This window comes from Mixophyes fleayi, chromosome 3 (assembly GCF_038048845.1).
Source record: "Mixophyes fleayi isolate aMixFle1 chromosome 3, aMixFle1.hap1, whole genome shotgun sequence".
NCBI classification, from domain to species: domain Eukaryota; kingdom Metazoa; phylum Chordata; class Amphibia; order Anura; family Limnodynastidae; genus Mixophyes; species Mixophyes fleayi.
Window position 1 is genome coordinate 4,648,488 of NC_134404.1, and position 14,604 is coordinate 4,663,091.

The following is a 14,604-nucleotide window of genomic DNA, read 5'->3' on the forward strand; positions in this document are numbered from 1 at the left end:
CAGAACAAATATATCATGCTTTGCTGTAATGTATCTTAACTCTCTGTGTATTTCATATTTAACCAGGTGGTGACATTGAGTGGGTTTGGCATGGCCTAAGATGACACTAATTTCATCATCACGCTCCAGACCACTCAGTGATCAGTGAGGTGGGCAATGTTTGATGATGTGATTTGCATCATCACGGCACGTCCCTGACCACTTGCGGATTTGTAAATGCCAATCCAGCAGGATAGGTAACAATGCAATAAATCCATGTGTGATGTCTGTAGGCCACTTTCCAAGAAGTGGAAAAGGTTCTCATTTCCATTTTAATGAGTTGCAAAGAGCTATGGAAAGTATCCCCAGTAACAGAACTCGTGTCTCTATCACCTGCCTCTGCACTGTACTTCAACAGAGCACAGAAACCATAATTGCCCTACTAGAGGCTCAGCAGCATGCAGGATGATTAACAGGCAGCAGAAATGAAAACAAGTTACAGTTTCTCTGACTATTAAAGATAAACAGCATGAGCCATGCATATTTCTGGGTATTTAATATGTCAGAAATTGCCCTCTAAAATGATATGAAAAACTTTCCTTCGAGCCGGAGTTGAACCAGCAACCTAAGGATTTCTGTACCAATTTCCTCTACAGTCCTCCGCTCTACCAGCTGAGCTATCGAAGGATTGTGCTTCAGAGGAATTCTGATGTCATGTGCACTACATCTGACTGAGTGAAAACACAAACAAAATTGAATTATCCATAAAACAGAAAAATTGCTTGTCTAGATAAAGAGATCCACATTTTTATTTCTGGTCTACTTGCTCATCAAAAGTTGTAAAAATTGTCATATTTAATAATTGGTAATACATCATTAAAAGTTTGATTTTTTATTTGTTCATTTTGAATTAATTAGCTTCAGAAATAGTTGGGAAAACAGCTTCCTTAGATTTTCCAACTGCAGACGCCTTTACGTCAAGATTAAAAATGCTGGAAAATTTTCAACCTCTTCTGCGTTCTCCAATTTAGCTTGACTTTTTTAATTGATGAAAATTCCAGAAATTGTGGTGACAAATTGTCAAACTTTTGCCCAGTGAGACAAAAATGGATTTCTAGTCAATGGTCCACGCTGCCACCACTATTTCTCACAGTACTCTCTGTTTTTACAATGCATATTCTATGGGTTCAGATCCATGGGATTTCAGAAGTAATATTGTATTTCAGTTCCCATCCGTGGTCTCTTAAACCTGTCCTTTGTATGCTGATTAAGGAAAGCGGAGAAATTCTGGGCACAGAAGCAGACATTATTGGTTTGTAAGCATTGGCGTAGTCTAGTTTCATTCAGAACATCCCTACTGCACCATTAAAAAGTTGTGAACTCTCCCTGGAAACCCATTGATACACAAGTTCAAGAGTTCTTTTTTTTCACATGAAGGATGTGTTACATATAAAATAGGGTTGTCCCACTCGAAATTTGGAAGATGGATGTTGAAATATGGGGTCAGACCAGTTCTGTCCTAATTTTGGATACAGAAATGTTGGGAGGTATATAAATACTGTGGATTTGACCACATCCCATTTCCATAACCAAAGCACAGTTTCTCCTGGATTTTGTTGCTGAGATCAACAGAGCATTAAACAAGTGGTACTGTTGCTGCCATTCAAAAAAGCTTCAACTTCCCATACCGGGAGTCGAACCCGGGCCACCTGGGTGAAAACCAGGAATCCTAACTGCTAGACCATATGGGACTTTTCCGTTGAGTGTTTCAGCATAGCAGCAGAACAAATATATCATGCTTTGCTGTAATGTATCTTAACTCTCTGTGTATTTTATATTTAACCAGGTGGTGACATGGAGTGGGTTTGGCATGGCCTAAGATGACACTAATTTCATCATCACGCTCCAGACCACTCAGTGATCAGTGAGGTGGGCAATGTTTGATGATGTGATTTGCATCATCACGGCACGTCCCTGACCACTTGCAGATTTGTAAATGCCAATCCAGCAGGATAGGTAACAATGCAATAAATCCATGTGTGATGTCTGTAGGCCACTTTCCAAGAAGTGGAAAAGGTTCTCATTTCCATTTTAATGAGCTGCAAAGAGCTATGGAAAGTATCCCCAGTAAAAGAACTCGTGTCTCTATCACCTGCCTCTGCACTGTACTTCAACAGAGCACAGAAACCATAATTGCCCTACTAGAGGCTCAGCAGCATGCAGGAAGATTAACAGGCAGCAGAAATGAAAACAAGTTACAGTTTCTCTGACTATTAAAGATAAACAGCATGAGTCATGCATATTTCTGGGTATTTAATATGTCAGAAATTGCCCTCTAAACTGATATGAAAAACTTTCCTTCGAGCTGGAGTTGAACCAGCGACCTAAGGATTTCTGTACCAATTTCCTCTACAGTCCTCCGCTCTACCAGCTGAGCTATTGAAGAAATGTGCTTTAGAGGATTTCTGATGTCATGTGCACTACATCTGACTGAGTGAAGACACAAACAGAATTGAAATATCCATAAAACAGAAAAATTGCTTGTCTAGATAAAGAGATCCACATTTTTATTTCTGGTCTACTTGCTCATCAAAAGTTGTAAAAATTGTCATATTTAATAATTGGTAATACATCATTAAAAGTTTGATTTTTATTTGTTCATTTTGAATTAATTAGCTTCAGAAATAGTTGGGAAAACAGCTTCCTTAGATTTTCCAACTGCAGACGCCTTTACGTCAAGATTAAAAATGCTGGAAAATTTTCAACCTCTTCTGCGTTCTCCAATTTAGCTTGACTTTTTTAATTGATGAAAATTCCAGAAATTGTGGTGACAAATTGTCAAACTTTTGCCCAGTGAGACAAAAATGGATTTCTAGTCAATGGTCCACGCTGCCACCACTATTTCTCACAGTACTCTCTGTTTTTACAATGCATATTCTATGGGTTCAGATCCATGGGATTTCAGAAGTAATATTGTATTTCAGTTCCCATCCGTGGTCTCTTAAACCTGTCCTTTGTATGCTGATTAAGGAAAGCGGAGAAATTCTGGGCACAGAAGCAGACATTATTGGTTTGTAAGCATTGGCGTAGTCTAGTTTCATTCAGAACATCCCTACTGCACCATTAAAAAGTTGTGAACTCTCCCTGGAAACCCATTGATACACAAGTTCAAGAGTTCTTTTTTTTCACATGAAGGATGTGTTACATATAAAATAGGGTTGTCCCACTCGAAATTTGGAAGATGGATGTTGAAATATGGGGTCAGACCAGTTCTGTCCTAATTTTGGATACAGAAATGTTGGGAGGTATATAAATACTGTGGATTTGACCACATCCCATTTCCATAACCAAAGCACAGTTTCTCCTGGATTTTGTTGCTGAGATCAACAGAGCATTAAACAAGTGGTACTGTTGCTGCCATTCAAAAAAGCTTCAACTTCCCATAGCAGGAGTCGAACCCGGGCCGCCTGGGTGAAAACCAGGAATCCTAAAGCTAGACCATATGGGACATTTCCGTTGAGTGTTTCAGCATAGCAGCAGAACAAATATATCATGCTTTGCTGTAATGTATCTTAACTCTCTGTGTATTTCATATTTAACCAGGTGGTGACATGGAGTGGGTTTGGCATGGCCTAAGATGACACTAATTTCATCATCACGCTCCAGACCACTCAGTGATTAGTGAGGTGGGCAATGTTTGATGATGTGATTTGCATCATCACGGCACGTCCCTGACCACTTGCAGATTTGTAAATGCCAATCCAGCAGGATAGGTAACAATGCAATAAATCCATGTGTGATGTCTGGAGGCCACTTTCCAAGAAGTGGAAAAGGTTCTCATTTCCATTTTAATGAGTTGCAAAGAGCTATGGAAAGTATCCCCAGTAACAGAACTCGTGTCTCTATCACCTGCCTCTGCACTGTACTTCAACAGAGCACAGAAACCATAATTGCCCTACTAGAGGCTCAGCAGCATGCAGGATGATTAACAGGCAGCAGAAATGAAAACAAGTTACAGTTTCTCTGACTATTAAAGATAAACAGCATGAGTCATGCATATTTCTGGCTATTTAATATGTCAGAAATTGCCCTCTAAAATGATATGAAAAACTTTCCTTCGAGCCGGAGTTGAACCAGCGACCTAAGGATTTCTGTACCAATTTCCTCTACAGTCCTCCGCTCTACCAGCTGAGCTATCGAAGGATTGTGCTTTAGAGGACTTCTGATGTCATGTGCACTACATCTGACTGAGTGAAAACACAAACAGAATTGAAATATCCATAAAACAGAAAAATTGCTTGTCTAGATAAAGAGATCCACATTTTTATTTCTGGTCTACTTGCTCATCAAAAGTTGTAAAAATTGTCATGTTTAATAATTGGTAATACATCATTAAAAGTTTGATTTTTATTTGTTCATTTTGAATTAATTAGCTTCAGAAATAGTTGGGAAAACAGCTTCCTTAGATTTTCCAACTGCAGACGCCTTTACGTCAAGATTAAAAATGCTGGAAAATTTTCAACCTCTTCTGCATTCTCCAATTTAGCTTGACTTTTTTAATTGATGAAAATTCTAGAAATTGTGGTGACAAATTGTCAAACTTTTGCCCAGTGAGACAAAAATGGATTTCTAGTCAATGGTCCACGCTGCCACCACTATTTCTCACAGTACTCTCTGTTTTTACATTGCATCTTCTATGTGTTCAGATCCATGGGATTTCAGAAGTAATATTGTATTTCAGTTCACATCCGTAGTCTCTTAAACCTGTCTTTTATATGCTGATTAAGGAAAGAGGAGAAATTCTGGGCACAGAAGCAGACATTATTGGTTTGTAAGCATTGGCGTAGTCTAGTTTCATTCAGAACATCCCTACTGCACCATTAAAAAGTTGTGAACTCTCCCTGGAAACCCATTGATCCACAAGTTCAAGAGTTCTTTTTTTTCACATGAAGGATGTGTTACATATAAAATAGGGTTGTCCCACTCGAAATTTGGAAGATGGATGTTGAAATATGGGGTCAGACCAGTTCTGTCCTAATTTTGGATACAGAAATGTTGGGAGGTATATAAATACTGTGGATTTCACCACATCCCATTTCCATAACCAAAGCACAGTTTCTCCTGGATTTTGTTGCTGAGATCAACAGAGCATTAAACAAGTGGTACTGTTGCTGCCATTCAAAAAAGCTTCAACTTCCCATACCGGGAGTCGAACCCGGGCCGCCTGGGTGAAAACCAGGAATCCTAAAGCTAGACCATATGGGACATTTCCGTTGAGTGTTTCAGCCTAGCAGCAGAACAAATATATCATGCTTTGCTGTAATGTATCTTAACTCTCTGTGTATTTCATATTTAACCAGGTGGTGACATGGAGTGGGTTTGGCATGGCCTAAGATGACACTAATTTCATCATCACGCTCCAGACCACTCAGTGATTAGTGAGGTGGGCAATGTTTGATGATGTGATTTGCATCATCACGGCACGTCCCTGACCACTTGCAGATTTGTAAATGCCAATCCAGCAGGATAGGTAACAATGCAATAAATCCATGTGTGATGTCTGGAGGCCACTTTCCAAGAAGTGGAAAAGGTTCTCATTTCCATTTTAATGAGTTGCAAAGAGCTATGGAAAGTATCCCCAGTAACAGAACTCGTGTCTCTATCACCTGCCTCTGCACTGTACTTCAACAGAGCACAGAAACCATAATTGCCCTACTAGAGGCTCAGCAGCATGCAGGATGATTAACAGGCAGCAGAAATGAAAACAAGTTACAGTTTCTCTGACTATTAAAGATAAACAGCATGGGTCATGCATATTTCTGGCTATTTAATATGTCAGAAATTGCCCTCTAAAATGATATGAAAAACTTTCCTTCGAGCCGGAGTTGAACCAGCGACCTAAGGATTTCTGTACCAATTTCCTCTACAGTCCTCCGCTCTACCAGCTGAGCTATCGAAGGATTGTGCTTTAGAGGACTTCTGATGTCATGTGCACTACATCTGACTGAGTGAAAACACAAACAGAATTGAATTATCCATAAAACAGAAAAATTGCTTGTCTAGATAAAGAGATCCACATTTTTATTTCTGGTCTACTTGCTCATCAAAAGTTGTAAAAATTGTCATGTTTAATAATTGGTAATACATCATTAAAAGTTTGATTTTTATTTGTTCATTTTGAATTAATTAGCTTCAGAAATAGTTGGGAAAACAGCTTCCTTAGATTTTCCAACTGCAGACGCCTTTACGTCAAGATTAAAAATGCTGGAAAATTTTCAACCTCTTCTGCATTCTCCAATTTAGCTTGACTTTTTTAATTGATGAAAATTCCAGAAATTGTGGTGACAAATTGTCAAACTTTTGCCCAGTGAGACAAAAATGGATTTCTAGTCAATGGTCCACGCTGCCACCACTATTTCTCACAGTACTCTCTGTTTTTACATTGCATCTTCTATGTGTTCAGATCCATGGGATTTCAGAAGTAATATTGTATTTCAGTTCACATCCGTAGTCTCTTAAACCTGTCTTTTATATGCTGATTAAGGAAAGAGGAGAAATTCTGGGCACAGAAGCAGACATTATTGGTTTGTAAGCATTTGCGTAGTCTAGTTTCATTCAGAACATCCCTACTGCACCATTAAAAAGTTGTGAACTCTCCCTGGAAACCCATTGATCCACAAGTTCAAGAGTTCTTTTTTTTCACATGAAGGATGTGTTACATATAAAATAGGGTTGTCCCACTCGAAATTTGGAAGATGGATGTTGAAATATGGGGTCAGAGAAGTTCTGTCCTAATTTTGGATACAGAAATGTTGGGAGGTATATAAATACTGTGGTTTTCACCACATCCCATTTCCATAACCAAAGCACAGTTTCTCCTGGATTTTGTTGCTGAGATCAACAGAGCATTAAACAAGTGGTACTGTTGCTGCCATTCAAAAAAGCTTCAACTTCCCATACCGGGAGTTGAACCCAGGCCGCCTGGGTGAAAACCAGGAATCCTAAAGCTAGACCATATGGGACATTTCCGTTGACTGTTTCAGCATAGCAGCAGAACAAATATATCATGCTTTGCTGTAATGTATCTTAACTCTCTGTATATTTCATATTTAACCAGGTGGTGACATGGAGTGGGTTTGGCATGGCCTAAGATGACACTAATTTCATCATCACGCTCCAGACCACTCAGTGATTAGTGAGGTGGGCAATGTTTGATGATGTGATTTGCATCATCACGGCACGTCCCTGACCACTTGCAGATTTGTAAATGCCAATCCAGCAGGATAGGTAACAATGCAATAAATCCATGTGTGATGTCTGGAGGCCACTTTCCAAGAAGTGGAAAAGGTTCTCATTTCCATTTTAATGAGTTGCAAAGAGCTATGGAAAGTATAGCCAGTAACAGAACTCGTGTCTCTATCACCTGCCTCTGCACTGTACTTCAACAGAGCACAGAAACCATAATTGCCCTACTAGAGGCTCAGCAGCATGCAGGATGATTAACAGGCAGCAGAAATGAAAACAAGTTACAGTTTCTCTGACTATTAAAGATAAACAGCATGAGCCATGCATATTTCTGGGTATTTAATATGTCAGAAATTGCCCTCTAAAATGATATGAAAAGCTTTCCTTCGAGCTGGAGTTGAACCAGCGACCTAAGGATTTCTGTACCAATTTCCTCTACAGTCCTCCGCTCTACCAGCTGAGCTATCGAAGGATTGTGCTTTAGAGGAATTCTGATGTCATGTGCACTACATCTGACTGAGTGAAAACACAAACAAAATTGAATTATCCATAAAACAGAAAAATTGCTTGTCTAGATAAAGAGATCCACATTTTTATTTCTGGTCTACTTGCTCATCAAAAGTTGTAAAAATTGTCATATTTAATAATTGGTAATACATCATTAAAAGTTTGATTTTTTATTTGTTCATTTTGAATTAATTAGCTTCAGAAATAGTTGGGAAAACAGCTTCCTTAGATTTTCCAACTGCAGACGCCTTTACGTCAAGATTAAAAATGCTGGAAAATTTTCAACCTCTTCTGCATTCTCCAATTTAGCTTGACTTTTTTAATTGATGAAAATTCCAGAAATTGTGGTGACAAATTGTTAAACTTTTGCCCAGTGAGACAAAAATGGATTTCTAGTCAATGGTCCACGCTGCCACCACTATTTCTAACAGTACTCTATGTTTTTACAATGCATCTTCTATGGGTTCAGATCCATGGGATTTCAGAAGTAATATTGTATTTCAGTTCCCATCCGTGGTCTCTTAAACCTGTCCTTTGTATGCTGATTAAGGAAAGCGGAGAAATTCTGGGCACAGAAGCAGACATTATTGGTTTGTAAGCATTGGCGTAGTCTAGTTTCATTCAGAACATCCCTACTGCACCATTAAAAAGTTGTGAACTCTCCCTGGAAACCCATTGATCCACAAGTTCAAGAGTTTTTTTTTTTTTCACATGAAGGATGTGTTACATATAAAATAGGGTTGTCCCACTCGAAATTTGGAAGATGGATGTTGAAATATGGGGTCAGACCAGTTCTGTCCTAATTTTGGATACAGAAATGTTGGGAGGTATATAAATACTGTGGATTTGACCACATCCCATTTCCATAACCAAAGCACAGTTTCTCCTGGATTTTGTTGCTGAGATCAACAGAGCATTAAACAAGTGGTACTGTTGCTGCCATTCAAAAAAGCTTCAACTTCCCATACTGGGAGTCGAACCTGGGCCGCCTGGGTGAAAACCAGGAATCCTAAAGCTAGACCATATGGGACATTTCCGTTGAGTGTTTCAGCATAGCAGCAGAACAAATATATCATGCTTTGCTGTAATGTATCTTAACTCTCTGTGTATTTCATATTTAACCAGGTGGTGACATGGAGTGGGTTTGGCATGGCCTAAGATGACACTAATTTCATCATCACGCTCCAGACCACTCAGTGATTAGTGAGGTGGGCAATGTTTGATGATGTGATTTGCATCATCACGGCACGTCCCTGACCACTTGCAGATTTGTAAATGCCAATCCAGCAGGATAGGTAACAATGCAATAAATCCATGTGTGATGTCTGGAGGCCACTTTCCAAGAAGTGGAAAAGGTTCTCATTTCCATTTTAATGAGTTGCAAAGAGCTATGGAAAGTATCCCCAGTAACAGAACTCATGTCTCTATCACCTGCCTCTGCACTGTACTTCAACAGAGCACAGAAACCATAATTGCCCTACTAGAGGCTCAGCAGCATGCAGGATGATTAACAGGCAGCAGAAATGAAAACAAGTTACAGTTTCTCTGACTATTAAAGATAAACAGCATGAGCCATGGATATTTCTGGGTATTTAATATGTCAGAAATTGCCCTCTAAAATGATATGAAAAACTTTCCTTCGAGCCGGAGTTGAACCAGCGACCTAAGGATTTCTGTACCAATTTCCTCTACAGTCCTCCGCTCTACCAGCTGAGCTATCGAAGGATTGTGCTTTAGAGGAATTCTGATGTCATGTGCACTACATCTGACTGAGTGAAAACACAAACAAAATTGAATTATCCATAAAACAGAAAAATTGCTTGTCTAGATAAAGAGATCCACATTTTTATTTCTGGTCTACTTGCTCATCAAAAGTTGTAAAAATTGTCATATTTAATAATTGGTAATACATCATTAAAAGTTTGATTTTTTATTTGTTCATTTTGAATTAATTAGCTTCAGAAATAGTTGGGAAAACAGCTTCCTTAGATTTTCCAACTGCAGACGCCTTTACGTCAAGATTAAAAATGCTGGAAAATTTTCAACCTCTTCTGCGTTCTCCAATTTAGCTTGACTTTTTTAATTGATGAAAATTCCAGAAATTGTGGTGACAAATTGTCAAACTTTTGCCCAGTGAGACAAAAATGGATTTCTAGTCAATGGTCCACGCTGCCACCACTATTTCTCACAGTACTCTCTGTTTTTACAATGCATCTTCTATGGGTTCAGATCCATGGGATTTCAGAAGCAATATTGTATTTCAGTTCCCATCCGTGGTCTCTTAAACCTGTCCTTTGTATGTTGATTAAGGAAAGCGGAGAAATTCTGGGCACAGAAGCAGACATTATTGGTTTGTAAGCATTTGCGTAGTCTAGTTTCATTCAGAACATCCCTACTGCACCATTAAAAAGTTGTGAACTCTCCCTGGAAACCCATTGATCCACAAGTTCAAGAGTTCTTTTTTTTCACATGAAGGATGTGTTACATATAAAATAGGGTTGTCCCACTCGAAATTTGGAAGATGGATGTTGAAATATGGGGTCAGACCAGTTCTGTCCTAATTTTGGATACAGAAATGTTGGGAGGTATATAAATCCTGTGGATTTGACCACATCCCATTTCCATAACCAAAGCACAGTTTTTCCTGGATTTTGTTGCTGAGATCAACAGAGCATTAAACATGTGGTACTGTTGCTGCCATTCAAAAAAGCTTCAACTTCCCATACTGGGAGTCAAACCCAGCCCGCCTGGGTGAAAACCAGGAATCCTAACCGCTAGACCATATGGGACTTTTTCGTTGAGTGTTTCAGCATAGCAGCAGAACAAATATATCATGCTTTGCTGTAATGTATCTTAACTCTCTGTGTATTTCATATTTAACCAGGTGGTGACATGGAGTGGGTTTGGCATGGCCTAAGATGACACTAATTTCATCATCACGCTCCAGACCACTCAGTGATTAGTGAGGTGGGCAATGTTTGATGATGTGATTTGCATCATCACGGCACGGGTCTGACCACTTGCAGATTTCTAAATGCCAATCCAGCAGGATAGGTAACAATGCAATAAATCCATGTGTGATGTCTGGAGGCCACTTTCCAAGAAGTGGAAAAGGTTCTCATTTCCATTTTAATGAGTTGCAAAGAGCTATGGAAAGTATCCCCAGTAACAGAACTCGTGTCTCTATCACCTGCCTCTGCACTGTACTTCAACAGAGCACAGAAACCATAATTGCCCTACTAGAGGCTCAGCAGCATGCAGGATGATTAACAGGCAGCAGAAATGAAAACAAGTTACAGTTTCTCTGACTATTAAAGATAAACAGCATGAGAAATGCAAATTTCTGGGTAATTAATATGTCAGAAATTGCCCTCTAAAATGATATGAAAAACTTTCCTTCGAGCAAGAGTTAAACCAGCGACCTAAGGATTTCTGTACCAATTTCCTCTACAGTCCTCCGCTCTACCAGCTGAGCTATCGAAGGATTGTGCTTTAGAGGACTTCTGATGTCATGTGCACTACATCTGACTGAGTGAAAACACAAACAAAATTGAATTATCCATAAAACAGAAAAATTGCTTGTCTAGATAAAGAGATCCACATTTTTATTTCTGGTCTACTTGCTCATCAAAAGTTGTAAAAATTGTCATATTTAATAATTGGTAATACATCATTAAAAGTTTGATTTTTATTTGTTCATTTTGAATTAATTAGCTTCAGAAATAGTTGGGAAAACAGCTTCCTTAGATTTTCCAACTGTAGACGCCTTTACGTCAAGATTAAAAATGCTGGAAAATTTTCACCCTCTTCTGCGTTCTCCAATTTAGCTTGACTTTTTTAATTGATGAAAATTCCAGAAATTGTGGTGACAACTGTCAAACTTTTGCCCAGTGAGACAAAAATGGATTTCTAGTCAATGGTCCACGCTGCCACCACTATTTCTCACAGTACTCTCTGTTTTTACAATGCATCTTCTATGGGTTCAGATCCATGGGATTTCAGAAGTAATATTGTATTTCAGTTCCCATCCATGGTCTCTTAAACCTGTCCTTTGTATGCTGATTAAGGAAAGCGGAGAAATTCTGGGCACAGAAGCAGACATTATTGGTTTATAAGCATTTGCGTAGTCTAGTTTCATTCAGAACATCCCTACTGCACCATTAAAAAGTTGTGAACTCTCCCTGGAAACCCATTGATCCACAAGTTCAAGAGTTCTTTTTTTTCACATGAAGGATGTGTTACATATAAAATAGGGTTGTCCCACTCGAAATTTGGAAGATGGATGTTGAAATATGGGGTCAGACCAGTTCTGTCCTAATTTTGGATACAGAAATGTTGGGAGGTATATAAATCCTGTGGATTTGACCACATCCCATTTCCATAACCAAAGCACAGTTTTTCCTGGATTTTGTTGCTGAGATCAACAGAGCATTAAACAAGTGGTACTGTTGCTGCCATTCAAAAAAGCTTCAACTTCCCATACTGGGAGTCAAACCCAGGCCACCTGGGTGAAAACCAGGAATCCTAACCGCTAGACCATATGGGACTTTTTCGTTGAGTGTTTCAGCATAGCAGCAGAACAAATATATCATGCTTTGCTGTAATGTATCTTAACTCTCTGTGTATTTCATATTTAACCAGGTGGTGACATGGAGTGGGTTTGGCATGGCCTAAGATGACACTAATTTCATCATCACGCTCCAGACCACTCAGTGATTAGTGAGGTGGGCAATGTTTGATGATGTGATTTGCATCATCACGGCACGTCCCTGACCACTTGCAGATTTGTAAATTCCAATCCAGCAGGATAGGTAACAATGCAATAAATCCATGTGTGATGTCTGGAGGCCACTTTCCAAGAAGTGGAAAAGGTTCTCATTTCCATTTTAATGAGTTGCAAAGAGCTATGGAAAGTATCCCCAGTAACAGAACTCGTGTCTCTATCACCTGCCTCTGCACTGTACTTCAACAGAGCACAGAAACCATAATTGCCCTATTAGAGGCTCAGCAGCATGCAGGATGATTAACAGGCAGCAGAAATGAAAACAAGTTACAGTTTCTCTGACTATTAAAGATAAACAGCATGAGCCATGCATATTTCTGGGTATTTAATATGTCAGAAATTGCCCTCTAAAATGATATGAAAAACTTTCCTTCGAGCCAGAGTTGAACCAGCGACCTAAGGATTTCTGTACCAATTTCCTCTACAGTCCTCTGCTCTACCAGCTGAGCTATCGAAAGATTGTGCTTTAGAGGACTTCTGATGTCATGTGCACTACATCTGACTGAGTGAAAACACAAACAAAATTGAATTATCCATAAAACAGAAAAATTGCTTGTCTAGATAAAGAGATCCACATTTTTATTTCTGGTCTACTTGCTCATCAAAAGTTGTAAAAATTGTCATATTTAATAATTGGTAATACATCATTAAAAGTTTGATTTTTATTTGTTCATTTTGAATTAATTAGCTTCAGAAATAGTTGGGAAAACAGCTTCCTTAGATTTTCCAACTGTAGACGCCTTTACGTCAAGATTAAAAATGCTGGAAAATTTTCACCCTCTTCTGCGTTCTCCAATTTAGCTTGACTTTTTTAATTGATGAAAATTCCAGAAATTGTGGTGACAACTGTCAAACTTTTGCCCAGTGAGACAAAAATGGATTTCTAGTCAATGGTCCACGCTGCCACCACTATTTCTCACAGTACTCTCTGTTTTTACAATGCATCTTCTATGGGTTCAGATCCATGGGATTTCAGAAGTAATATTGTATTTCAGTTCCCATCCATGGTCTCTTAAACCTGTCCTTTGTATGCTGATTAAGGAAAGCGGAGAAATTCTGGGCACAGAAGCAGACATTATTGGTTTATAAGCATTTGCGTAGTCTAGTTTCATTCAGAACATCCCTACTGCACCATTAAAAAGTTGTGAACTCTCCCTGGAAACCCATTGATCCACAAGTTCAAGAGTTCTTTTTTTTCACATGAAGGATGTGTTACATATAAAATAGGGTTGTCCCACTCGAAATTTGGAAGATGGATGTTGAAATATGGGGTCAGACCAGTTCTGTCCTAATTTTGGATACAGAAATGTTGGGAGGTATATAAATCCTGTGGATTTGACCACATCCCATTTCCATAACCAAAGCACAGTTTTTCCTGGATTTTGTTGCTGAGATCAACAGAGCATTAAACAAGTGGTACTGTTGCTGCCATTCAAAAAAGCTTCAACTTCCCATACTGGGAGTCAAACCCAGGCCACCTGGGTGAAAACCAGGAATCCTAACCGCTAGACCATATGGGACTTTTTCGTTGAGTGTTTCAGCATAGCAGCAGAACAAATATATCATGCTTTGCTGTAATGTATCTTAACTCTCTGTGTATTTCATATTTAACCAGGTGGTGACATGGAGTGGGTTTGGCATGGCCTAAGATGACACTAATTTCATCATCACGCTCCAGACCACTCAGTGATTAGTGAGGTGGGCAATGTTTGATGATGTGATTTGCATCATCACGGCACGTCCCTGACCACTTGCAGATTTCTAAATGCCATTCCAGCAGGATAGGTAACAATGCAATAAATCCATGTGTGATGTCTGGAGGCCACTTTCCAAGAAGTGGAAAAGGTTCTCATTTCCATTTTAATGAGTTGCAAAGAGCTATGGAAAGTATCCCCAGTAACAGAACTCGTGTCTCTATCACCTACCTCTGCACTGTACTTCAACAGAGCACAGAAACCATAATTGCCCTACTAGAGGCTCAGCAGCATGCAGGATGATTAACAGGCAGCAGAAATGAAAACAAGTTACAGTTTCTCTGACTATTAAAGATAAACAGCATGAGCCATGCATATTTCTGGGTATTTAATATG

At 39.1% G+C, this 14,604-nt stretch overlaps 9 non-coding genes across 9 annotated transcripts; all 9 read right to left on the bottom strand.

The window, feature by feature from the left end:
* Nucleotides 1–576: 576 nt before the first annotated feature.
* TRNAY-GUA (transfer RNA tyrosine (anticodon GUA)) lies at nucleotides 577–666 on the bottom strand. Its single transcript is given in 2 exon segments — nucleotides 577–612; nucleotides 630–666. It is a non-coding gene; the product is annotated as a tRNA-Tyr (tRNA).
* A 992-nt stretch (nucleotides 667–1,658) lies between these two features.
* Nucleotides 1,659–1,730, bottom strand: TRNAE-UUC (transfer RNA glutamic acid (anticodon UUC)). Its single transcript has one exon. It is a non-coding gene; the product is annotated as a tRNA-Glu (tRNA).
* Nucleotides 1,731–4,092: 2,362 nt separating this feature from the next.
* Nucleotides 4,093–4,182, bottom strand: TRNAY-GUA (transfer RNA tyrosine (anticodon GUA)). The gene is given in 2 exon segments: nucleotides 4,093–4,128; nucleotides 4,146–4,182. It is a non-coding gene; the product is annotated as a tRNA-Tyr (tRNA).
* Nucleotides 4,183–5,849: 1,667 nt separating this feature from the next.
* On the bottom strand, nucleotides 5,850–5,939 carry TRNAY-GUA (transfer RNA tyrosine (anticodon GUA)). Its single transcript is given in 2 exon segments — nucleotides 5,850–5,885; nucleotides 5,903–5,939. It is a non-coding gene; the product is annotated as a tRNA-Tyr (tRNA).
* A 1,667-nt stretch (nucleotides 5,940–7,606) lies between these two features.
* On the bottom strand, nucleotides 7,607–7,696 carry TRNAY-GUA (transfer RNA tyrosine (anticodon GUA)). The gene is given in 2 exon segments: nucleotides 7,607–7,642; nucleotides 7,660–7,696. It is a non-coding gene; the product is annotated as a tRNA-Tyr (tRNA).
* A 1,670-nt stretch (nucleotides 7,697–9,366) lies between these two features.
* Nucleotides 9,367–9,456, bottom strand: TRNAY-GUA (transfer RNA tyrosine (anticodon GUA)). Its single transcript is given in 2 exon segments — nucleotides 9,367–9,402; nucleotides 9,420–9,456. It is a non-coding gene; the product is annotated as a tRNA-Tyr (tRNA).
* Nucleotides 9,457–10,448: 992 nt separating this feature from the next.
* On the bottom strand, nucleotides 10,449–10,520 carry TRNAE-UUC (transfer RNA glutamic acid (anticodon UUC)). Its single transcript has one exon. It is a non-coding gene; the product is annotated as a tRNA-Glu (tRNA).
* A 1,685-nt stretch (nucleotides 10,521–12,205) lies between these two features.
* On the bottom strand, nucleotides 12,206–12,277 carry TRNAE-UUC (transfer RNA glutamic acid (anticodon UUC)). The gene has a single exon. It is a non-coding gene; the product is annotated as a tRNA-Glu (tRNA).
* Nucleotides 12,278–13,962: 1,685 nt separating this feature from the next.
* On the bottom strand, nucleotides 13,963–14,034 carry TRNAE-UUC (transfer RNA glutamic acid (anticodon UUC)). The gene has a single exon. It is a non-coding gene; the product is annotated as a tRNA-Glu (tRNA).
* Between the last annotated feature and the right edge of the window lie 570 nt (nucleotides 14,035–14,604).